This window comes from Dermacentor albipictus, unplaced genomic scaffold, assembly GCF_038994185.2.
Source record: "Dermacentor albipictus isolate Rhodes 1998 colony unplaced genomic scaffold, USDA_Dalb.pri_finalv2 scaffold_15, whole genome shotgun sequence".
Classification (NCBI taxonomy): domain Eukaryota; kingdom Metazoa; phylum Arthropoda; class Arachnida; order Ixodida; family Ixodidae; genus Dermacentor; species Dermacentor albipictus.
This window is the reverse complement of record NW_027225569.1, coordinates 2,582,084-2,603,797: the sequence shown is the minus strand read 5'-3', so window position 1 is coordinate 2,603,797 and position 21,714 is coordinate 2,582,084. Positions and strand designations below refer to the sequence as shown.

Here is a 21,714-nt window from a genome sequence, read left to right as displayed (position 1 = left end):
GGCAATGGGCTGTTGCCGAAAACGTGAACCTTCATTCGGCACTCTATGATTTCGCTGGAGATATTGTTGCCCTTAAACCAGCGGAACCTCAGGTACTTCTGATGGTCCTCGCGAACCATGAAACTGTAGAACATTTGCTGGACGTCCGCTGTAACCGCAACTGGTTCTTGCCGGAAGCGTATCAAAATCCCCACAAGGTTATTCGTCAGGTCAGGGCCGGTCAGGAGAACGTTGTTCAGAGATACCCCTTCATACTGAGCGCTGGAGTCCAATACGACTCAGATTTGATCAGGCTTCTGGGGGTGTTGAACGCCGAATATCGGCAGATACCAACATTCTTCGTTCACGTGAAGTGGTGGAGCTTCCTCTGCATGACCCTTGATGAAGAGCTCGTTCATGAAGTTCACGAAACGTTCCCTTGTTTCAGGATTTTTTCTCAGGGTACGCCGTAGCGAGAGCAGACGAGACAGAGCTTGTTCTCTGTTGTTCGGAAACCATTTTGATTAACAATATCTTACATGGGAATCACTCATTATCACCAAGCCTGTTTGTTACACCTAATCGCAATACAAGGGGTGCAACAAATATAAATTTTAACCTACCAATCGCTCGTAACACGTATGACCAACGACTACTTCAGTTTCATGGTGCTAAAATTTGGAATACAGTACTTCTTGAGATAAAAATGGCCAACAATTTCGTGTCTGCTGTTAAGAAGCTATACCTATCAAAAAGAACGTGATTTTTTGTCAGTCTGGTTCTCCACCTGTTTCATACTGTGCTGGATCTATTCAGAAAGCCTAAACACTTCAACACAGACCCTTGCAAATGTGTCACTTCTACGTATAATATGCTATCTCGGTGTTTTTATTGTGTATATGCATGTATTCTCCTGACAGTTCTGTTTTATTACCATTGATTGATATGCACTGTTTTTCTTTTGTAATGTTTTTGATTGTATGTATCCACCTAACTGTATTAGGTTGTATCATTAAAAAACTAGATAAGCGCATGACATTGTAGCTGCTACTACAAATATGACTATGGGCCTACACTAGCCTTTGGCTACAGGCCCAACAGTTCTTTTGTACAAATTATTATCAATGAAAAATAAACTGAATTGAATTGAATTGAGAATTGACTTCTCGGTGTGCGAAAGCGGAGAGGGGCGACCCAATTGTTTAATTTGTCTTGGGTGAATTCACGTTTCATTATCTTGAGGAATGTCTTGTCTTCCATGGAGAGAGCACGCTGGTTGTCAAGTTCTACTGTTTCGAAAAGATTCGGGGCCAGAGTGTCATCCAATGTTGCTGCCAATCGTAAATATTTTGAGACCTTATCCGCAGATTAGAGAATCGGCGCCTCCCTAACAAAGAAATGTCTTGGGCACGGCTCAAAAAGAGATGGTCGCCCACTGTCCAGCACATGAGTCTTGAATACGTTGACGCTGCCCGTTTTCCGTGTTCGACCAACGCAAACATCGCCGACAATGACCCATCCGAGGTCGAGCTTCTGAGCATACGGCGCGTCGTGGGGTCCGTTGATTGTCTGACGAACCTTGTGAGCTCTTAGGATGTCCTGACCAAGGAGGAGCAGTATTCCAGCTTCCTCAAGAGGCGGAATGTGATTTCCTACTGACTTCAAGTGCGGGTAGTGCCTTGCAGCGTCAGGTGTCGGAATTTCCTCTCTGTTTTCTGGAATTGCCTTGCACTCGAGGAGAGGTGGAAGAGGAAACTTGACTTCGTCTGACATGCTCTGCACGAAAAAACCTTGAGCGACTCTTCCAACCACTTCAGTACTGCCGGAGCAAGTGCGGAGTGTGTATTGCGTAGGCGTTCCCTTCACTCCGAAATCGTTGAGGAGTTCTAGCCTAACCAACGAGCGATTACTCTGGTCGTCAAGAATCGCGTACGCTCTGACTGTTTTCTCAGGCTGAGTCTCATGGGTCACCTCTACGAGGCAGATTTTAGCAAACGACTTTGTGCTGCTGCCAGCGTTTGCCACTTCGGTACGCCTAGATGTGACTCTTCTTTCTGAGTCATCTGTCGTGCTGTCATCAGACCCACTAGCCCTTGACGGCTCTGAGGTTGGCAGTGCTGGGTGAAGCACTGTGGCGCGGTCGGCGCTGTCGCATATGAGGCATCTCACAACTGCCTGACATTGCCACTGCATGTGGTTCTTGGATGAGCAGCATCGTAGGCAGATCCCTTGCTTCTTTTTGAAAGATTGTCGCTCTTCCAAGGTTTTCTCACGGAAGGCGCGATACCTTTCCAAAGGGTGAGGTTTCTTGTGATATGCACACCACTTCTTCATGTCCTTCGATTCAGGTTGCTGTTCGTTAGCAGTGGCATATTGATTAATTTTGGCAGAAGCAGGATCCACTTCTGTTTTTCTCGCTGACACATACGATCTTTGCCGCGTGGTCTTGGTAGCATTGTCTTGCTTCCTCTGATTGAATTCAGACGGCGCATTTTGTGTATGCAAGATGAAACTCGGATCGTTCCTCATGCTGGCCTGATCTCTAACAAATTTGCAAAAGAAAGAAAAGGGCGGAAATGCAGTGTTATGATCTTTCTTGTATTTTGACCCCGCCGACATCCAATTTTCTTGAAGTCCAGATGGCAACTTCGAGAGAATTTTGTTCACCCCTCTTGCTGTATCCAAATAGCCAAGACCGGCAAGATACGGGTCAGTTTTCGCAGCCTCGAGTTCTAGCAGGAGGTCGCCAAGTTTTTGGAGTCTGGTATTTTCCCGGTGAGATATCTTCGGGAAGTCTTCCAGCCGCTTCTGTAGTGCATCCTCAATTGCCTCAGGGCGCCCGAAGACGTCGTCGAGCCGTTTCCACACAACGTTCAAGCCCGTTGAAAAGTCATCGACATGCACTGATTTCAACCTCCGAGCCTGACGTGACGATTTAGGGCCAAGCCATTTGATGAAAACGTCTAGCTCTTCTTGGGCAGAAAGACCTAGATCTCTGACAACAGCCTTGAACGATGATTTCCAAGCGAGAAAGTTCTCAGGTCGATCATCAAACTTGATAAGACCGCTTGAAACAAGATCTTTGCGGCGCAGGAATTTAAGGACATCGGCTAGCTCTGAGCTTGAACTGTTGTGTGCCGGGGCGTGCACAAGCGGCTGCGGATCAACTCGTAAGTCCATAGGACGACTCGTAGCTCCAGCATGCTTATAACTTGGGTTGTTAGGGGCAGCATGGTAGTCAGGTGGCCGTTCATCAGCTCGCAGACACATTGAATTATATGCAGCTGTGTGGGCACTCGGCGCCGTGTGAGCATTGTTTACGTCGCCGCTGGAGTTGGTGACAGCCACCTCAGTTAACACAAGCGCAGAGTTGCGTAGGGCTTGCTGCTCATCGATATAAATCCTAGTCTGCAGCGTTCGGTCCACAGGAGGGAGCGTGCGCATGCGCTCCCCGCCATCCTGCTCCACGGCTGCCTCGAGCGCATTCGCCTGTGCGTTTGCAGCTGCCGCTTCTTTTTCATGCTGCAAAATATCCAATTCAGCCCTCTATCCTTGCCTTCTCAATACGCATTGCGGTCTCTCTGCGACCAAACTCTGCTCTGGCCCGGACGGCATCAGCTTGTGCGCGTGCTTGTACGGCGGCTAGGCTGATTGTTGACGAGCCCGATCGCCGTGACCTCGAAGAAACGCTTGAGTGGGCCGATAGAGAGTGCTGCGACGTTACCGCTTGTAAGCGGTCGCGTTCTCGTTCTGTAGCCTCACGTAATTTGTCGCTTACAGTCACATAACGATCTGCGTCGATTGCTTCCTGAAGTTCTAATTCCTGCTGGGTTTCAGATCTGCTCGTTTTGGCGAGGAAGGTAGCGTATCTGGCGGCGACGTGCTCGTAGCGCTCATAGCTTGCGCGAAGCTGCGTTGCGGCGCTGTTAACGTCTTCGTCTTTCGCACATGACACTTTGAAAATAGCTGTTTCCACGTTCTTCCAGGCAGGGTCTATTCTCCGGCAGTGCTCTTCGCGGCTCGTTTCATACGTTTCTTTAGCTTTCATGGAAAACGTAGTTGCTCTTTGGGGTAGAATGTTTGCCGTAAAAGCTTCACGCTCTCCTGTCATAACTTGAGACGTTTCAGGCGTCAGCTTGTCCTGATCCATTTTGGCGTGCGTGCTTCACGACGTATCTCACTCAAAGCGGACGTATGTGGTGAAGTCTGCTAAGCTGCGCGATGAAATTTGAAATGAGCCCACCTTGTCGTTGCCCTGTGTGCCGTCAGCTGCTCAACTTGTAGGCGATGCCGTGTCCTTGCAGTAGGCGGATGTCTTGGTCAAACCGGAGGTCTTGCCGTGCGATGTATTCCACTGTAGCGGACGTTGAGTTGGCGGCCGATGGCAGTCGACTTCACTTTTTTTACTATGCTGGCCTCGCGGATCGCACTTGACGGGATCAAAGCGTCCGCTGTCCAGCTAGATAATGGGTCGAACGCAGTTTAACATTTAAAACAAACTTTAATTACACTCAGAAGGTCAAAAAAGCAAGTCAGAAATACGCAAAACGTTCAGTTTTAGCCCCGTAAAAAAGTGGTCCGCTCTCTAGGGCCGGTGGGGCGAGTCTGCCCATCCCGCGCTTTTCCAACCGCGGTTTCCATCCCCGACGCCACCCCCAGGCCCGGGTAAATAACACCCGACACCCCGAAGCGTCGTCACTGGGTCACTTCCAGGAACCGAACGGAGGGAGCGGGCCCTTTGTCTCGCGCACAGCTGGGAGTCCGCGGTGGGTCAGTGAAAGAGAGTGCAATAAAAGTAACGAAGGCTCGCTGCCCTCTTGAAGGAAAAGTCTGGCCGTGCATTCGCGATGCGCACCGAACAAGACCCATCTTGCGTCTTACAATGTCGTTCTGGTAGCGCAGTACGCGCTCGTACGTGTCACCTATAGAGACCTCGTCCAGGTAGCAAAACGCGTTTTTATTGTTTTTGTTGAACATGGTTCGAGTAAACCGCTTTATGGGGTTGGGCGGCGTCTTTGACGGACCGCCGAGACGACGGTATGGCTCGAACGGCGTGCACGACGTGGCTTCACACCCACTTTTCGTGAACACGAATCGACCGTTGCTACACGTCAAAGCGTCCGGGCACGGGTAATCCACTGGAAGGGGTTCCCACGTTAGGGCGTCGTCGCCGAAAAAAAAGTCGTCGATTCCCTTGGCGCGCTGATGTTCGAGCAACTTCTGATAGGCGTATTTATTGATCTAGTAGTAATCGAGAATCGTGGGCCCTGGGTCTGTCATCACGTATCAGTAGAGTTGTGCGATTATCTCTAGAACGTCAACTACCACGCGCGATTTTAGATGAATTTCATTTTGGGAATGGCACCCGATGCCCAACGCCGGAGTTTTTCCCAAGTCGTAGTAAAGAATGACGACACACACGTGTTACTTTGTTTCATCTTTTATTTAAACCTATAAATACGCTTTGGTGATCTGTGAAGTAATGACTTTTGGTTTGTACATCACTTATTACATATTTGCCAGAATGCCTGTACATGATTAAATCTAAACTGCTTCCCCACTGAGTTGTAGACTTTGGCTGTAGTGGGCATAGGTCAAGGGAATATCTGGTGTCGAGGGCTGTGATGAACGATGGGTCTCTTGTAGGATCTTTGTTGGTCTCCTGTACAGACGAGCATTCTTCTGTCAGTTCGTTCCGGTAGACCATTGGTCAAGATGTTAAGAGCAGCATCATTTCCTGTTTGGGCCGAGATGTAAACACCAGCCACAACTAAGTCCAAGGCAGAAATTGCTATACACAGTGCTTATCCTTGTTCCGTCGGTACTGTAGGCGTCACAACGGTAGCTTGCAGAGGTTGTCTTAAATATATAGCCACTCCAGCATTTCTAGTCTGGTTAACACGTCCGGCTGCACCCACAAAGTTAAAACCACGCATATCCAAGGGACACTCGCCTGGGTAATATATGTTCTGACATTTGGTTTCAAACCGCGTTTTCTCAGCACAGCAGCCCAATCTTCTACTCCTTAGACCATGAACGTGCCACTGAGCAGAGTTAGGGGAATGGCTGTTGGAAAATAACAGACACTTAAGGATGCGTGAGTTACCCTAAGATGGACGATCGCAATAAAATTGCGAATAACGAACCCTAATGCGGTCCAAGAATGCGTTTAGCATGCTTCAAAGGCCACCATTCACCATTTTGTCTTATCCTTAAGCAGGGGCCAACCAATAGTTTGAGCTACACTTTTTTAAGGTACGTTTCATTGTCCTCAACGTTTTCGGCCTGCGTCCGGGGATAATTCGCATTAATGCGCCCTAGCATTTATCAAGAATACACCATTCGGCAGCGTATGAAGTGAAAGATAAGGCGATAAAAAGAACCCTGATATTTGTCCCATAGTTTTATCGTTACATCAGAATATATAAGTTATAGTTCAGACCGACCTCACTGCATTTCTGTAAATAAGTATATCTCTCTTACTCAATCTCAGAATGTATGGGGTGTCTTCTTCGATTCAAGTTGAGAAGTGCTCTCTTTGCAGATCTACGAGACTTCATTCATTAAATGCCGAGATGTCCACTTAGTAGACAGAGCTCATGCTCTAGCAATAGAAACAGTTATAATCATTCATGTATAATTAAATTGCATTATACCCCGTGCTTAATCAATGCCTGGCTGCACAGAATCCCGTTCATGAATGTTAGAAATGTGGCGAAACTGGAAGACCTTGGTTCGCCTGAGTCTCTTCGCTAACAATATATACATTTATTTATATATATGTTGAGTTATGGTGCAATAACCTATATCTTCACGCGATGGAATGCTGCTTGAAGTAGTACCTCTGGGCCACATTGTCACGCATGCAAGTCCATCCTCTTGTAACAGACGGAGATATTCTGTAGCGACCAAGGTGGTAGTCGCAACATATCTACCAACAACAAAAATTATTTAAGAGCATAGGAAAATAATTAAATCGAGAGGAAACCAGAGCGCGGGTACGCGAATTTAGGGTATTATGACGCTTGCGTTGAAGCCTGTGTAGGCAAGGTATGTATGCTGATCAATATCTATTCATCAGGAACCGTTTTCTTCAACACGTGAAGGGTGAGCAGTACAGCTGATTATACGCTTTTAGCAATCGTGCTGGAACGCATTTTTTTCGTTCTAGTCACGGCATGCCGCTTTTGGTTGAGGAAGTAGTGGCGTAATGGAGCACCACCTGTGCCGTCGCAGAACGCTGCCGCCCATGGGTTGCACCTATACTGATGCTTTTTTACCTCTAATTTACCTATCGAAAGTCATGGTTACTCTAGCCTGTCTTCTATTGGCTCGTGACTGTTGCCATGGTTGCATTCAGTTTTTTTCTGTGTGTATTTACTTTCATTTTCTCTCGAATTTTGCTTTCCAGGCTACTCGTGGTGGTGTATAAAAGACCGTCGATTTTACAATTCAGCATGCACCTCCATTGGGTCCTCCTTTAGGTGAGTATTGTTTCCTGTGTCTCCTCTTATATCAAATGTACTACACTATATCGAATCGCACTTTTTCTTCATAACCAAGTTCGGCCCTATTGGCAGCTGGAACTTTTACTTAAGGCTGTGTGCCTTTCTAGAATACGCACTTTCAGGTGATAGGCCTATGGCATCTTTATTTGCGTTCACCAATGTGTTCATTATTTATATTAGTTCTCAACCTTTGCCAACATCCCTTAAACTAGATAAGAAAAAGCTTGGTCAAGAAATGTGAAAAATTGTTTGTAAATTGTAAACACAAATACCTTGACACCAAAGCTCCATTGCACGTCATTTGGCTTTCTTTTTTTCCCTAATGTGCATGTTGAGTTGCATCGTTACAGAATAGTGAAGTACTAACCAAATTCATGTCATAACTGAAGTAGTAGTTGATTACCATTTCTGTCTTGTCTTCAGCTACTTACCTTTAATCAGTTTCATCACCTTTCATATGTTTTCTCCGTATTATCGGCCTGTATCCTCGTCTCGAAAGGAAGCCATTTAGTTCTGCTCATTGTTTCCCACGTGTACAATGTAATTATAATTATGCACACAGAGGGTACCCGGTCTGAGAACTGGCTAGCCTCCCTCTCTTTCCGTCTATACCGGCTTCCTCCTCCTTACGTACACTGTGACAATGACTGTACGGAATTGTTTACGCGTGCGGTTTGATTCTGTTTTATTTGAAATCCTAAAGCTGCGTGAAGGAACAGCTGTGCGTGCACTTCCCTTTCTCGAGCGGCGTTCGTTTGATTCCTTGTGTAATGTTGTTTGCATGCTCACACAAATTTATGCGCAAAACACGGGAAAATACCCAAATATGTTAGTTGCGAACTTTTGTTGCAGGTTCAACTGCACGTACGATGAGACCTCTGCTTCTGGTATATTCGGTGGCCTTGTGTGGCCTGCTGGTGTCAGGTAATTTGTACGTTTGATCTGCACAATATGCTGGCAGGAAGGGCTTCGCAAATTTAATGCAATGGCAGCGAGATGTGCTTATATTCTTACGTACTCATATTTGGAGGAAATATAGTTTCTTGTAAAGGTGCGCCTAGATAAAGCCATATCAAGAACACTGGTCAAGTGCGATCACTAACAACGTACATTACTGATATGCTAACATTCATGAATATAGACTTTGAACTCAAATATAACGTACTTTGCAACTTAGAAAACATGAGCTAGAAAGAAAGCCGTGGTTTTCAAGCAATTTTCGTAAAAGGGGATGAAAAAAGATCACAAAATTGCCAAACAAAAAAATTTAACACGAGTTCACCAACGGATTATACATTGTGAAATGATGAATTTCACGATTTTCTCTCCCAATCCAGAATTTAATCGTACATGTAGCTGAACGCACATAACATAAGCAGGGATAAACTAAACCTTGGCCAAAAATTGATATGTTGACATCTTACCGAGCTGTTAATTCAACTTTACTTAGCTTACACTAAGAACTAAGTTACGAAAAAGTTCACAACAATGCGCCGCAAAGATCTTCATTGTTTGAATATAAGTACGCTTCTTAGTTGTGAGGGTCAACCACGCGAACCGGAATATATTTCTTGCTAGAGCTTGTTTCCGATATCCGATGAAAGAACAATAAATACTGAGATAATACTTCGAAACATTGCACAAAAACACTGAGCGAACATCCTGTCTGCATGAGAACAACGGAAAAGATGCAAAATATTTCTCAGCTAACAGGAATGACATGTAACTGGGTGTAACCCTTCTTCTGAGTTTGCATGAGGATGTACAAACGCTATGTTTTCTTAATTTGCGGTCCTATTTTTAGGCAATGCGCTGCCACCTGCAGGTGAACCAAGTGCGAACCCTCCAGATCAGACGGAGTCATTTGGAATGCAAGACACTCAAGTTCCTGTTGGATTGATCGGCCAGCCAAATGGACCAAACAAAGCTGAAGAAGCACGCTGTCCATCGGAAACCGGCTCGCCAGTAAGCGATGGGAGGAGCGGCGATTCTGAGAACAAGGAACAAGGCCAGAAGGAGAAGAGTGAAAATTTAGTGAGAACGATAACGGGAAGGGGCCCCTTTCCTCTGAGGAAAGAGTTGGAAGTATGCAAGCGAAATAGCACCAAACCTGGCGTATCCCCTCCTAGACAAGGGAAGGCAGATGGTACTTATGAAGTGATCTTCCGCTATCAGCAATCTTAATTCATATCGAAAATCCCCAGTTTCATGAACTGGGCTTGCTTTTTAAACTGTAACCAGGCGTAGTACGTTTTCCAGCGATGCTACACAGCGTATTCACTATTCTTATGAAAATGCAGAAAATTATTAAATTTGCGCTGCTATTACCTGCCCTATCTTAGCGCCAGGGAACATGCAATAACCTGTACTCAAACTAATACAAAATATGCGAAGCATGACTGCCTCGGTTTTACTTGTCTATGCTCTGACAGTTACCGCCACTTTCGGAAAGCGGTGGAGCAATATATAGATATAATTTTGTTTCCAATGAAGTAGCAGGAGCAACTTAATCTCAAGGCCTTGGTATAAAGGAAGGACGCATCGCTTGCAGCTGAGCAAGACGTCGCTAGTAGATTCATAGTCTCGGCGGCTTCACTTTAGTGGGGAGCACTACAGTAACAGCTGGCTCACTTAATTTTAGTGCGCGGTTTTAAATGAGAGGCGTAGGGGGGCCTCAGGTAAAAATCGTCTTGCGCTCTCAACTACTTTGTATGTGGACAACTGCCAGATGCTTTGAGACTTATTTCCAAATTTAAATGCAATAGAAGTTTGTTCCAAAATTCAAGTTTCCTTGCTGTCCCACTTGAAAAACACAACAGGAAATTTTCAGTCTGTCGTATTTTGGGACGTTCTTTCTGTCATTCTGTTGTCTGTCCTTCTGTCGCTTGTAGTTCTGCTGTCTTACGTTGTGTTGTCTGTAGAGTGACGTCCTGCAGTCGAAAGTTCTGTAGTTCCTGATCAATATTTAATTAATAATTGACAGACACCTCTTTAAGGATTTGTAAATTTATTAGTAAAAAAGGAAATATATAAAAGTAAAAGAAACTTGCCCACCCAGGATTCGAACTTGTGACCTGTGAATCCCGAGCCCAAGATCTTACCAGTGCACCGCGCCGATTTTTTTTGCTTACTACTTGGAAAACAAAACTGGAGGAATGTTACAAAGTGGACACAACTACACACTTAAAAATCAGGGAAACACACACATGCATCCAACAAGTGCATCCAGTCTGGAGAAGGTTCCTGCGCAGCGTACACACTTCTTACATAAGCAGCACTTTCGCGAAAGAAGGATTTTGTAGATCGCGGTTTTTCGGCATGGAGATCACACAGTCTACTTCACCATAGGCTATATAAACCAAGTACTATGAACATGTCATAGGGAGTACCACCCGTAACATTAAACGGTAGAAACCTAATTGAATATGGAGTCATGAGGATATCCTTTTTAAGCGTCCGTTGGAGAATGTCCCAAAAAAATACAGCGTCCCTACAGTCTATGAAATTGTGATGTATGGTTTCGGCACGTGGGCAGAGCCGACAGTTTGTTGACCACGGCACAAAGCAACCCCTCGAATTGAACGAAGTTTTAACAGGGAGTGTTTCCGTATGTAACTTAAAGAAATTTTTTTTTACTTGAGGAGGTACATACATTTTTCGGACGCGCTTAAGTGCATCCTGATAAGGTCGGCTTAAATAGGGTGCACGATACAAAGGATCTGGGAAAATAGAGTCCAGCAGTGCCGCAGAAATTGCTTTTCGACTCGCAGTGAACACGTACTCCAGGCTGAATGTAACTTTCAAGAAATGTGTCAACAACCTCCTTAAGAAAGACCCAAGGGGCCTGTGGCACATCTTTGGCATTTGATGACACTACTATATTGGGAATATAATGAACTAAACGGAGTTGCAACATTTCACGCAAAAATGGATGGTCATTGTCTCGAAAGAAAAACAGGCGTGAAGCAATTTGCCTGATGAACAGGTGGACTAATACTAGACCACCACGTTCAAGAGGGAGGAACAGACTGTCGCGCCGCATCGGTTGACAACTCGAACTCCAAATAAATCTTGCAAATATGAGATGCAGTTCCTGAAGGCGAAGTCGTGAGCAGTGCAGTACTTGCAGCACATACATAAGACGGAAAGCTAAGAACACGTCGTACACTTCAGCACGAATGAACATTGACAAATTCCGCCCTCGCCATGAATTCACTTTACGTTGAATTTTGCCAACTTCTCCCGACTAATGAGCGTTGCTATTTCTATAATTTGAGAGAGGCACACCTAAATAACGCAGATCTTCTTCCCATTGAATGCCTGCGTAATGTGATGGCATTGTGGCCCATAATCCAAACCAGAAACCTTAACTTTTTCCAAAGTTAACGCTTGCACCAGAAGCCGCACAAAATTCTTCTGTAATAGACCTCAGACTCTGCCCAGGCGGCGCTGCGGAAAAACCCGTCACCAGCGCCCCCATAGGAGCCTTGGCGCGAAGTGAGTAGTGCAAGGAGAGCTTTCCGCAAGCGAAGGTGCATAGGCCACACTGGACCCTTCTCTTTCGTTTGTGTTGAGGCATGGTATCCTAAAAATCAAGGACCTGGAAAGCTTCTTCCGTCCATCCCCGCTTCCGAAAGGAAGCTCAGCAGGGCGAAGTACGTGTACAATATAATATAAAGACTCAAGTGTAATGCCGGCGTGCTGCAAGTCGCAAGCACAGAGAACACCAGGTTTGTCTACAGGCATATAAGCATATAAATCTAAGCATTTCTAATTGGTTCGTATTGAATATGTCCTGAACACAAGACTTGAGTACCTTCTGTATTTTTGTGTATTTTATCGTAATGTTTTGTCTCGCAATTATTTACAGAGTGTAAATTCTTTCATAGCCTTTTCCAGGGCAGCGAACAGAAAACGTTTTCCAAGGCAGCAAATAGCGTGCGATCACAACGAAAGTAAGCTACCTACAGTCCCTGTGCGCTGCATACTTCTTTCTGGCAGGAGCTACAGCATCGCTCAGTACCTTAATTTGAACTTTCAGCAGACGCTTCGAGCAACAAGCGTGCACAAATAAATTTAAATAAACGCAACAATTTTTCTTTACACACGTGCATTAATTCACAATTGCTCATACAGTGCTCCAACAGCAACTTTATTGCTCACACTTCAAAATCGCGATCGAGCAGGCTCAGCTCATTGGGAAGCGTGCTTCTTTTATCGGCGCAGGCCATACAAAATACCGAAAGAATACCGAAAGTAGAAATGAGCTCGCGATACAACGATGCTCTAGAACAGGATTTTGAATTCATAAAGGAACCAATATGTTTGATTAAGCTGGCCTGCCCAATCTCTCCGTTCCACTTGTTGAGTCAAGTGGAGGCGGACGTCTGTCAAAAGGTGAAGATATCGATGGCACATGCGCAGGATGGTTAGCAACGTTGCTTTTCTGTTACCAACGAAGTGGTGGCTGAAGATTCTTGAGTTTGCGCTTGGTCACTATGGTCCTACATCAGGGATACGCAACACAATTACAGAAGAACAAAATTGTCGCACTTTTTGATGCGAGCCGCTGTAATGCAAGTAATCCGATTACCCAAGAGGTTGAGCGGCCCGTATCCAGCGCTCTCGCATTTCCCCTTCATACGATCGCGATGGAAATCGGCAAAACTAAACGTTGTAATTCCGTCCTTCACGTTCACGGCATTATACAACACAACAGTAGCATCGATTGCGACGTTTCTTCGTAGCGCGCGGAGCTATCGCGGTTGCCGTCGTTTCAGCCATCAGTCTGAAGAATACAAGCGCTTTACAATACAATACACTCGTGTAGAATTTCATAGCTCTCTGTCGGGGTGTTAAATGCGCAAAACACTCGCAATATGGACCGAAATCTGGTTAAATCGTTGTTTCGCAGTCGCTAGCTGCATTGGCAACTTGGCAAGGGAGTCGAGCTTCGCATTACTCAATTACTGGCTCTTCGCACCGGCAGGTGGAGCTACGCGTCTTGCGAAACTCCAGAGTCTGGCGTCCATTGCAAGAGCAGTCTTTACACTCTTTTTATTGGTACAAGAAAATGCCACGTCGTCTGCTTACGCAAGAACCCGAACCTCATTAGTCAGTAATTTGAACCCTTGGAAATTTTGTTCTTGAAGAATGCTCGTGCAAAGTGGCTCTAAATACAAGCAGAACAGAAGCGGTGACAAAGGGCATCCTTGTCGAACTGATGGTAAAAGTCTAATTGGATCGGAGAGAGAGCCACTCACTATCAGTGTCGTGGAGCCATTAGCATAACATATCCTGACAATTCTAAGGAGCAGAGATCCGATATTTATATGCTCTAGTACAGTAAACAAGAATGAGTGATTCACGCTGTAGACCGCCTTAGCCAGATCTAGCTGTACCATTCCCACCTGTCCAATCCCCTCAGCTACACACTCTAGCTCCGATCTCGCAACATCAGTGTTCGTCTGAATGGACCGGCCCCTGATGCCACATGTTTGATGATCACCGACCACAGGTCTTATTACAACTTGCACACGGTTAGCTAAGACCTTAGCAAAAATTTTATAATCCACATTGCGTAAGGAGATAGACCGATATCCGCCTACTTTTTGCAATTTAGTCTCATCATCGCTTTTGGCTATAAGGACTGTGTGTCCTTTGTGCATTGTGGCGGTTAGGTACCCTACTTCCAAGGCCTCTCGGTACATCTGAAGTAATACTGGCGATAAGAGGGAACAAAAACAGATAAAATTCGGCAGTAAGGCCATTCGGGCAGGGCGTCTTGCCCTTTGCTAACGAATCGATGCTTGCAGTTACCTCATGAATATCAATGTTTTCATCTCTATAATCGTAGTCATCCTGATTTAACTGCACCAGCAACGATACAATTTTTTTGGCAGCATATGTATGTAATGGCTCATGGTCTAGAAATAGTTATTGATAATGTTCAAAAAACGCTTTACTTCTTGACTCCAACATACTCAACATACAACTCCAACATACTCCAACATACAATGACTCCAACATACTCTATATCTAGTATTGGTTTAGACAGTGCCTGTCGGGGCTCATCACCAGGGGCTCTACTGCAAGGCTGTTCTTCCAGGAAGCGTTGCTCTCGCGCACGCACTAGTGCACCTCTGTATTTTTCTGTGTTGAAAGTTTGTGACTGTGCCTTGACCTTATGAATATCATCAATATATTGACCCGGATGTAGGCATTCAAGCTCATGCAATTCCCTCAAAAGTCTATACAGTGCTTTGTAATTATTCCTTTTTTCTGAGGTAATATTGATGATTCTTCGATAGCTATCATTTTAGCTTCCTGTTTGAATAATTACCACAGACCAAAGAGTGGCAAACCTTTGCGGCATGACACATGAGCTATATATAAAATCAGTAACACGATTTATGAAACACTAACGCGAATGTAACTGGTTATTAAACTTCCACAGCTCCCGGCACATACGCCGACTTTGGCACCGACGGCTGCCAAACGATGCTGAGACTAAGAAATGGTCACTAAAGAATATAGGGCGCACAGTGTAACCATAAGTAAGAGGTAGCGCGCTAAGTGAAACGTAAATCCGGTCAAGCCTTGCATGCGAGGTACCCTGGAAGTGCGTATATCGACACCCTGTCTTTTCATTTCCTACAATGTCCACGAGCTGATAATCAGATATGAGGCGTTGCAACGCATTACTACTTGGATCATGTCTCAGCTTCAGTGACGTTCGATCTTGCGCGTTACATACGCAATTAGTCTCCAAAGAGGTCCAATGCACGATCAGTACTGAAATGATGTTCTAGAGATAAGAAGAAACACTCGCGTTCACGTAACATGTTCGAGGCATAAACACACACAAATCTAAAGCTCGTGCCACTGATATCAATATCGCAACAGATTAGGCGCCCTTCCCTATCTGTAAACAAATGTAGCAAATCGCAGTGTAAATGTTTGCTAACAAATAACATACAACCTGCGTAAACGCCTACTGCATGGCCGACACAAACATTATAGTCAGATAGGAACCACGCCGAACATGTCTGTCGGAGTACTTGTTGGCTATGTCAACAGTAAAAGTCGCTGTCTGCGTTGCTGTTTACATTTGTATTTTAAAAGACAAGATGCGCTTTCACTTCACGGCGTCAACTGCCGCATCTCTAGAAGAGTAAAAGTGTTGTTACCATCGACAGGTACATCGTGGAGTGCTAGAACATAGATTTTGTTGTACAATATCCATATTGAATAAGAAATTCAGAAATAGACAACGCTTACTAGGGACACTGTTATGGTTGTTACTGATAATTTTGACAGTTGTCTCTCGCTCTTTACACTTTTGAGCGTGCATATAATTCGTGTGTTCAATGCAAAATAGCTACAAAAACACCCGTGGATGAGTGAGTGAGTGAGTGAGTGAGTGAGTGAGTGAGTGAGTGAGTGAGTGAGTGAGTGAGTGAGTGAGTGAGTGAGTGAGTGAGTGAGTGAGTGAGTGAAAAAACTTCATTGTAGGTCCGGCGAGGACGTGAACTCGTCGCGCACCCGGCCAGTCCCACGTCGGGTCCGGCAGGTCTAGCCCACCGGCCCGGTCGTGGGCACGCCGGACGGCCAGGATGAGCCTTCATTCTGACAGCATACTGTCTTCTCACGGCAGCGCTGTACCAGATTAATGAGACCCGAGCAAGACAGTTTTTCGCGCAACCTTGTGGAACAACCCAAAACATTTATTCCGCTTCGCATAAGCTTGTGAAATATTTATGGGAAATTAACTAATGTGTCAGTGTAACCACAGGGCTGTGTGCGACATCTTACCAAATAAAACAAAACGGATACGCAGCATTCCCGCAGATGGTATGATTTTGAACAGCGGCCGATTTCGAGGAGGCCGGTAGGACGTTGCTGGTGCCGCGTCGTCACGGCACAATTATAACAATTGGCCACGTCGACTTTAATGCAGGTGTCGGTGCTATCAGCATTGCCGGCTTCAGAGAAGCGCGATTGAATACCGCGCAAGAGCAAAGTACAGTGTACACCACCAATGAAAAACTGACATACAATTTTAAAGGGCCCTGACGGAAAGCGCTTCTGTTGCGACTTCAGAACTCTTGGTCTTCGCGACAGAATGCTTCTGTTGCGACATCAGAATTTCCGTCGTAACATCAGAAATGTCTGTCAATTACAGAAACGTCAGAAACTTCTGTCGCACAACGGAAATTTCTGTTGTTGCGACAGGGATTCCTACTACAAAAGCATGTGGCAGCGCATAATTTCAGTGCTCTTCTGTTGTCATCATTGGGTACATGTTGCGACGATAGGTTTCCGTCGTACAACAACAGTTCTCTGTAGTACAACAGAAGTTTGTCACATCACTTCAGGAACACTTCTGTTATGACAATCGGTAGCCTGTTGCAATGATAGGTTTCTGTCGTACAACAACATTTTTCTTTCGTACAACAGAAGTTGGTCGCATTACTTCAGGAACACTTCTGTTGGGACATTCGGGGTCCTGTTGTAACAATAGGTTTCTGTAGTATTTCAACAGCTCTCTGTAGCACTGCAGAAGTCGGTCGGATAACTTCAGAAACACTTCTGTTGGGACAACAGGATGCCTGTTGTGATGACAAGTTTTTCTGTAGTGCTTTCGATGTCATCGACGCGATTTCCCCACGTTGATGACATCGCTTTGATACGCAAAGCTGCCGCAGTAAACGTGTTCATGGTCAACAGTACAAGACCGGTGATAGTTGCGGTGCAAAATGGTTTCAGCCTTCGGGTACTTCGCGACAGGCTGGATCTGTTGCTGTTGATCTGTTGATCTGTTACCAGCGCCAGGAGGGGTGATATGTTTCGTTCGTTCTTAGGCGATTCAGAAGAGAGGGAGGTTAGGCGCGTCGCATAGTAAAAGATAGAGTTCTAAAGGTTATTCCGCAATGGGAAGAGTGGATGAACAGAATTTGCTCTACTTGGTCAATGAACAAAACACGCCAACGCGCATCTTGTTATCTTTTTCTGTTAATTACAAATATCGAAACCAATGTATTCCATAATGGAACCATTATCTCAGATGTCAGTGACACTGTCAAGTTTTTATGTGTTATTATTCCAAAGTTAAAACAACAAAGTGTTCACGAGAGCCACACATCCTACAGTGCACATGGCACGAAAGCCTGCAGGCTTTCAAGCATGATGTTAATGAACATGACTGCTCTTTTCTGTTCGATATAAGAGACGCAAACGTGGCGTTCAAACATTTTGTTGCAACCTTTGCGCAAATTTATGCCTCGCACTTCCCGTTCAAAAAGATAAAGCAGTCTAAACATATTTCATTATTACTGGATTAGATGAGTATAAATTAGATTAGGTAAAAAGATTGCTTTATTCTGTCTTCCTGAATTCGTTGCACTAGCAAATCTAGCAGTGCTTAAACAAACTAGGAATTAATTAAATGGGGAACTTATGCGGGTTATGTCAGCACACTATGATAGAATATTTGCTGATGGTACAAATAAATCAGCTGGCTCAGTCTGAAAACTTATCAACGATGCACTCGGCCGTGCAATGGCAAACGTCGCGCCAAGAAAGGTTGCCCTCACAGATATTGAACTAACCGGCAAACCACTCTCAGATCATGTCAACCGCCATTTTATAAACCTAAGTATGCGAGTGTAACAGCCCTCACTTCACCGCCCAGTAACAGTTATACGAACAAACCATTCCCCACACGATATCTTCCTTACGAACCAAGAAACCAAGAAACAGCAATTCACTGGACATTGATAATATTGAGCTTACACCAGTGGATAACATCCTAGAGATTATGTCTTGTACTTGCTCGTATATTCAATTCAATAATCGAGTCTGGAGGATTCCCTGGTGATATAAAGAAAATTATGCTAACAGTAATATTTAAGGGAGGTGATACAAATAATGTATCAAACTATAGACCGATATCGATCATTCCAGTTTTTTCGAAAGGTCCGGAAACTAATTTTCTCTTTTATGTCAAATTCTTTGGTTTCATGAAAAGTAGTAACCGATTCGCAATTGGGTTTTAGAAAATGCAAGTCTTCTGAGAAAGCGTTATTGCAAATTAAAGAAATTATTTTCCAAAATATCGATAAAAATTTCTTCAATGCAGGGCTTCTTGCAGACTTCAGTGAGGCCTTTGCCTCCTTAGGTCATGAAATTTTATAGCAAAGACTATGCACCCCATTGACCTTGGTGAGATCTTACGTATGTAAGCGAGGTAATTACACATCTTCCATTTTACCTGTTTGAAGCGGAGTCCCACAAACGAGCGTATTGGGCCTGGTATTGCTAAACGTTATATTATTGACATTGTTAATATTGATCCTAACATGCAATTCTTGATATACGGGGATGACACGAGTGCACTTCTATAAAGCCAAGACTCAGATGTATTATTTACTAGGTGCAATACGTTTCTACAACAACATTTTCCTGGGTCTAATAAAAATGTGATAGCGGTTAGCACGACGAAATCAAGAGCTATCATTTTCGGAGGCATAAATAAAGGACTCCCTATTACACAACCACTTGCGTATGCCGGGCAAGAAATCGATATTGTCATTGAACACAAAATTATTGGTGTCGCCTTTTCTTTTCACCCGAATTGGAATTAACGAGTCACCAAAGTGCGTAAAAATCTGCTTCTATAGTTCCCGTACTTCCTTGCCGTCGATGTCTCCTCCATACACAGGTTAAGATGCAAGTGGAGCACACTTTTTTTCCACGAGACCTAAATTACTCCAACCTAGCGTGGGCGACTACAAGTGAAGCAAACATCGCAAAACTTCTAGTTTTACGAAACAGGATTATTGGCAGTATGGCTAATATCGATTACATATCGTTAACAAGACCTGCGTTAAATAACTACCGTATTTCCACTGTTGAACAAATGTATTCTTTCCGTATCTTGCGTTCCGTTTGTTTTGCTTCTGATGTTTTCAACCAATTTTTAACAAATATTGCATGCTTACCGCCTTCGGTTCCTACCGCATGTACTAGAAACTGTGATATGATGTGTGTTCCAAAGTTTCGAAATATATATAAACATCAAACACTGAACTGTAACTTACCAACCATACCAACAAAATGGGCCACTTCATTCGGCAATTCGTGTATCAATTTCGTTAATAAGTGGTTTCCGCTTCTCGGCGTTTGTGCTCCCCATGTTTACGTTTTTCTTGATACTGCATTTTATAGTTCTCTTGTTGTTCACCTGTGTAAACATAACGCATAACAAACTTTGCGTACGTTTGTCGTTGTATTTCTATGCATTAGTATTAAAGAAATGTTTTGCTAGAGAGGTATAGCGTGCACCTGTATATCAAGCGGCTTTTCGATCAAACCAAGCTACTAAGGTTATATGTTTTTCTATGTTATTTACGATGTCGAGGATTCCGGCATGACGGTACTGGTGTTTCTGAATCTTATCTCATGACTATCAGGGATAAGAACAAATCACAAAATTGCTAACTAGTACGAAAGACACATGAGTGTTGTAGACTCCCCTTGGTGTCTACGAAATGCTTTGCTTTCCACGGGGGGGTGTCTAACAAATGTTATCGCCTAGCGAGTAACGCGTCCGCAGGTATCGGAAGTTCCTCGAATGTCATCGATGGTTCTATCTCTTGTCTGTTATCAACGAATCTTATGTAATCTGACTGCACGCGCGACGAAGATTGTGTAGAACATTCTGGAAGACACGCGGGCACTCTGGAACCATCGATGACTCACGTATAAAAGCCGGCGCGCTTGGGCGGTAGATCATTTTCCACGATCGCCGACTGTGTTCACCGCTGTCCTTGTGCGTTGCATAATTCTTGTTTTTGTGTCTTGTTCGCACAATATAACCTAATTTCTTCATTCACAGTTTGCTACTGTGTTCTTTACCGTAACTACTACGTGACATCTGGTGGAGGTTCTGGCTTGGTTCGGCCATGAACCGTAATTCTTGCCGTGCTTATTCCAGTCGGCGTTATTAGGTGTCCGGCAGCGGTACCGATTTGAGGGCCTTCCCATGAAGTCTTAGCTTTCTTCAACTGGGCGGTGATTCGTCCACCCATGACGGAGTAGTCCACTCCTGTGTTCACTCATGCGGTGACTGCGTGGCCGCCGAGAACCAAGGTCGAGGTCGGTGATTCTTTATTTTTAGGGTTCGTCGGAAAGGCGATGTCTCCTTGACATGTCGTCGAGATTGTCTTTTCGGCGTCCTCGTCGGCGGTGGAGGATCTACGTCACACAATAAAGAGAAATGCAGTATGTGCTAGGGATTGATGAGTCCTCCTAACGAATCACTGGCGTATTAGGCCTGGTGAGAACTGAACTGCCTAATGAAAAAATATTGATACTACATATTGCGTGTTTCTTGTGGCCGATGGTGCCCCGACAAGTCGACGAACGCTCTCTGACTCTCGAGCGGTCGGCTTAATAGGCTAGCGCTGCTGTTACGTTTTGTAAATATTGTCACGTGGTAGTGACGTTGAATAACACAGTAGCAATACTGTGAATGACAAAACTAACTTTTATTGGGCGAACCTGTGCCCACAAAACAGGCTACACATTTAGCACAACGATAGCGCCGAACACGGTCGGCGATCGTCGAAAATCTGATCAGCGGGTCAAGCGCGTCAGCTATTACACAGCAGTCATCGAATGTTCCAGACTAATCCTAGGGACCCGCATGCTTCTACAAAGTTCTACGCCATACGCGTCAAGCGATGAAACCAGATAACACAATGTTCGGCGACAACAGGGCCGCTATTTTGTAGCGATGCCTTATGCCTTATTCTATGCTATTCTTATCATCCACCACACACGGCCGCTTGATCGCGTTGATAATGTGGGCACACCGTCGCTCTGACCACTGGCTAAGCGCGAAAAGCCTCAAAAAGCATGGAATCGGAAAAGGCACCGCTACAAAATACCGGCCCAGACAGCGGATGGAAGCATCGGTAACTTTCCAGAAACTTCGGATTCATGCAGGCGCATCCCACGCTGTGCGATAACATTTGTTAGGCGGCAAAACGTGTCGCCCGATAAAGACAAGTACACGTGTCAATACGCCCCTCTTAAAGAAGCATCGACCCAATGCTGCAAACAAACGAAAGTAATAAAGAAGCACTCGTAGCAATGAAAACAACAAAATAAGGGCAGTTCGTTAGCGTCCGTAAAACGGTTTAAGACGCACCACGTGGACCAC

General features: G+C 44.8%; 1 long non-coding RNA gene and 1 pseudogene across 1 annotated transcript; one reads left to right on the top strand and one right to left on the bottom strand.

The window, feature by feature from the left end:
• The first annotated feature begins 7,423 nt into the window (after positions 1 to 7,423).
• On the top strand, positions 7,424 to 12,556 carry LOC135913425 (uncharacterized). The gene is made up of 4 exons (XR_010568005.2): positions 7,424 to 7,463; positions 8,340 to 8,411; positions 9,292 to 9,452; positions 12,377 to 12,556. It is a non-coding gene; the product is annotated as an uncharacterized lncRNA (long non-coding RNA).
• Positions 9,446 to 11,402, bottom strand: LOC139051858 (uncharacterized; annotated as a pseudogene).
• Positions 12,557 to 21,714: the final 9,158 nt, after the last annotated feature.